Here is a 4,856-nt window from a genome sequence, read left to right as displayed (position 1 = left end):
AGCTTTCCTCCGGCCTCTTTTCCATCTTAGATAGCAAGGTGCGATCTGGGGTAACACTTGATTTGCGTTGAAAGTATCGGACAAAGTCTTGAGCCATGTCGCCCAATGTAAGCCACCCATCGATATTTTGATGACCATGCCAATCCAAAGCTGCCCCAGTTAGGCTTTTACTGAAATATGCCATCATCACGTCATCTTTCTCTCCAACAATCCTCATTTCGTTGCAATAGGTCCTCAGGTGGGCTACCGGATCTCCACGCCCATCGTACAAGTTCAAGTTTGGTACTTTGAACCCTGCGGGCAGGCGGGTGTCATGTGACACAATCGGTCCTTTGCAAGTCATGCTACCCTGACCTTCCACTCTTCGCTTGTCCCTTAAGGACAGTTCTGTGCTTGTCAATTTCCTGGGTACCTCTTCTCGCCCTGTTCTTCCCGTAACCCTTTCATTTCTACCATGAATCTGCTCATCCTGGGAGCTCTTCTTGTATGGATCAAGGACCTTGTGGGCAACCTCTGAAGGGTGAAATCTGGCATTACGTGCGTTGGGTGGATGCTCATTGTCTGGGGTAACGGATATGACAGGAGGGCAATATTGGGGAGAAGTGATTGAAGGATGAGCGATGGAGCTACTAGGGTAGTTGGGGCGAGCGTGATAAGCGGGTGTATCTGGAGAATATGGAGGATCATCCGGCATTGTGTCCGGGAAAATTGGTGGTGGCGGGGGTGGCGCCTTTCCAGTCATCCAGGCTTGATACATGTTTGTCATGTGTTGTCTCAGCATCCGCACCTCTTCAACCAACCCATTATCCCGTTCCACCAACTGTTGTCGAACATCGGTATCAAGCAACTCAGTTCTGTTGTTCTCTGCCATTGCCCTTTGCCTTTATGTTGCAGGGAAAAGTTACTTTTAAAACCACAAACCAACCACCTGTCTGGAATTATATGGAAAAATGAAACCATCACGTTAGTGTTAGGGCATTTAACACATTGGTAACAGCTTTTGATCGGGCGCATGCGTCATCCCGGCTTTTCCTTATTTCCAATTGCAAACTTTTCTTCCTTTGTTTTTCCTTCCTTTTCCCCTTTTTTTTTCTTTATTCCTGCCTTTGTCCTCTCTCGTTCCTATTTCCTTCTTTTCTTGAGTTTTGTTTTTCCGCTTTTTTTTTCTTTTTGCCTTTTGTGGTTTTTCCTCTTTTTTTTTTTCTTTTGGTTATGGTCGAATCTTATGGAGATTGCCTACGTATCACGACCCCGCGTGAATCAGACCGAGCGTAGTTCTTGCAGAATAAATGTAAAGTAAAAGCAAAATATTTTTTTGGGATTTTCAATTTTATTGATAGAAAATACGTCTATTACAAGGATTCAAAACTGACAGATTAAACAACTAACAGACTCTAGTGCAGAAAAGAACTACAGACTCCATCATCCCTATTCTACTTTAAACGAAAATACAGACTTAATCAACTGACTGACTTTTACAGACTCCAGTAGAAAAGGAAATACAGACTCAGAAGACAATCATGAATACATTAAAGCTCCTGGCGCTCGCGGGACATCATTCGGTCTCGCTGCGGGCCTATATGCAAGTTCCCCTTATTTTGAATCGTGCTCATCCTGCACATTTATTAAGGTGATTTAATCACTTATTTTGACCTAAAAAAAATGACACTATTTTTGTTCAAATTTCCAATTTTAAAACAATCGGCCGGTTTTGCAGTTACGGCCTCTCAGCACTTCGGGGAGAAGATTTTAAGGCTGTGTCTGTTAACCGTTGAACTGACTCAGGGTGGTTGTTCTTGCAAAAACAGCCTTCCGGCGCCCTTTTGGGGACATTCGGCTTAGTTTAAACAAGAATGGCGGCACCCGACTTATTCATGATGAAATGAAAAAATTTGGCATTTTTGGCTATTTTTGAAAAGGGGAGGTTGGACCCGATGAGGGTTGCCTACGTATCTCACATCCGGTGAGAATCAAACCAGCGTAGTTCGGGCAAATAAATCTAACTATTTTTGAAAACAAGACTCTTTATTTGTTTTTGTTGGCGAATACACTTTTTCTGAATGCAGGATTCTTTTTTTAAATTTTCTTTTTCAGTGGCAAATAAAATAAACTAATGTGAAAATAAAACTCTTTTTGTTTTTCTTTTCCATTGGCAAACTAAAAAGAACTTTTCTTCTTTTTTTTCATTTTCTCAAAAATTCGGCAGCATTTCGGCACTATTTGGACATTGGTTTTTTCTAATATAGGAAATTACTCTCTACACTGCTATTTTCTCTTTTGGTTTTTCCACTTTTTCCCAAATATTCAAAGCCGGTCAGCATGCGGGTCCCAAACAGATAAATGCACAAATAGGATGCAGCAGGATGGTCCATTATTCCGAGTACACCTGTCCTAGACGGACCCAACCCCTGTGTTGAGTCCCCTAAGTCATATGCACGTGATGCAGATAAGCGTTCCTACTAGGGATCCGGCATGGGGTCAAGTTATTCTAGGCTCAAAACCTGGGTATAGGTTCTAGACTGTGTACCCGAGCGGACAACTCGAGTCGAGGAGGGGGCTACGTACCGGGAACCAAAGGGCCATCCGGCTTAGTAACTTGTCCGACCTCTTTCTTATTTCAGGGTATTGACACTAACAGAATAGGGAGTCTCAACCAGTAAGCACATCCCCGGAGGTGAGAAGAGAAGGGTTTCGGCACAGTTTATATACAATCCAGATAATATCAAAGCGGTAAAAAGCAACATTTTGCACATTTAGCATGAAATATGTAGAAAAATCAGATATAGCCAAACACAACCATATATCTAAGCTCGAATTCTGAACCCTGAACCAAAGTTCTGGGTTCGATTCCCCAGCAGAGCCGCCAGAACTGTCACACCTCCTTTTTCACTACTACACCCCGTGAAGGGATATAATAATAAGGGAGTTATTTCCAACTTGAAGTGACAATCGAAACGGGATTATTTAATTAAAAATCAGAGTCGCCACTTGGGAGATTAATGGTGTCCCAAGTCACCGGTTAAATCCCGATCCGAGGAAATTATGACTATGTTAACAGTCCGCGAACCAGAACTCCGAGTAAGGAATTCTGTTAACCCAGGAGAAGGTGTTAGGCATTCCCGGATTCCGTGGTTCTAGCACGGTCGCTCAACTGTTGTATTTGCTTTTATCTGATTTTTTTTAAACATATACTAACCTATGTGCCTTTTATTTTAACCGCTTTTATTTTATGTCTTTTTAATAAGAATTGCAACGTCGTGAAAATGTGTCTCGAACCACGTTACACCAGTGCGCCCGTGGCTTTTGACGCATTCCGACTCCGTTGAGATTTAGATTTGGGTCACATAAATGTGCACCCGCATTAAGGAAGGTAATATTATTAAAATACGCGCCTAAAGCAACTATGCTTTTATTATCTTTGGGGAAAACCGTGAAATTCGCTAAACGGTTCACCCGAATTCTAAGTATTTTATAACATCTATTGAGGGCCCCGTAGTTTATCCATCTGGTTTAACGAGGCTCGTCTCATTTTTTATTTAAGGGCTAATCCTAAATTAACTATGATTTTTATTGAATTTGTCTCAAAAGAAAACAACTGGTTAATTCACATTTATAAATCTGGGCCTCAAATTCAAATTCAATTTCAAACAAAAGGGAAAGACCCTTTAGCTCGAACTTGTTACCTAATTCAAAGCCCAATTTTATATTTGTGAAGCAACTTCCATATTTCTAATATAATTTTTAAAGGTTTTAGGCCTGGGCCCAAGAGCAACAATAGAAGCCCTGCGCTGGGCCATCTCTCAAGGTAACCCAGCAGTATTTGTATGCTTCATGGGCCAAACTTTTAAGGCCCAATATTTCAATCCAGCAGCATTTGTATGCTGCATAGGCCTGACCGTTTCTGCTGGGTCAGCGTTTGAGCCCAGTATTTCAATCCAGCCACTGTGAACCCAAAGCCCCATTGATTATCAAAGAAATGAAGAGGGAGGGCTGGATGATCAATTTTACTCAAAAATGTGATATCAATTGATAAAGATTAACTTATAAATCCTCTTACTCCTGTTAACACTTAAGTCCAGCAATGAACCTTGCAATAATGTAACGTCTAACACTTAAGAGTACTTTAAGACCAACACACGTTGTTTTATAGCAGCTTTAACAGGCTAGTATATTCCAATATTGTTAACTGCTTTTGACTCCTATTTTTAAAGTAATATGGCAAAATGGAAAGCAGCACCAATTTACATCGAACCCAACACCACTAGATATGAATTTCAGGCTATTCACGATTGAACTCAAACTAATTCACAGTCCTTTACAAAAGGAGTCTAATAATCCTACCTAGCACAGTCTTAAAATCAATAGTCCAAAGGCTTACAGTTCAATTGAAACGAATCCAAACAGTCCTAATTAACATAAATCAGTAATGAACCTACAGCTACATGTTGAACTAATAATGAAAGCAAAACAGAGTTGTATGGTAGAGAAACTTCATCATTTGGATTTCACAAGTGTCAGGTACATTGAGTGAAACTTCATGCTATTGGAGATAACAAGGGTACCTGGAATTGGAGCAAAGCAGAAGAAAGGAGTCAGCAGCAGAAATGAGAGGCAACAGTAATGCAGAATCAAACTCGAAGCCCAGGAGTGTTTTGAAAATCAAACGGGGTAGACCAAATAATCCCAGTAATACCGAAATACTTTAGACACCCAATTAGCTATCTCAAATCCACTTGAATTGACCCATAACAATCTCAACGAACCAAAAATTAATCCAAAGTCAAACAATCCAACTTGAAAATTAACTCTAGAATCAAACTAATGGACCTCCTGAAACTCGAAACTAGAAGAATAGA

This window comes from Nicotiana attenuata, chromosome 7 (assembly GCF_001879085.1).
Source record: "Nicotiana attenuata strain UT chromosome 7, NIATTr2, whole genome shotgun sequence".
NCBI classification, from domain to species: domain Eukaryota; kingdom Viridiplantae; phylum Streptophyta; class Magnoliopsida; order Solanales; family Solanaceae; genus Nicotiana; species Nicotiana attenuata.
The sequence above is the reverse complement of the archived record's forward strand: the minus strand, read 5'-3'. Positions refer to the sequence as shown.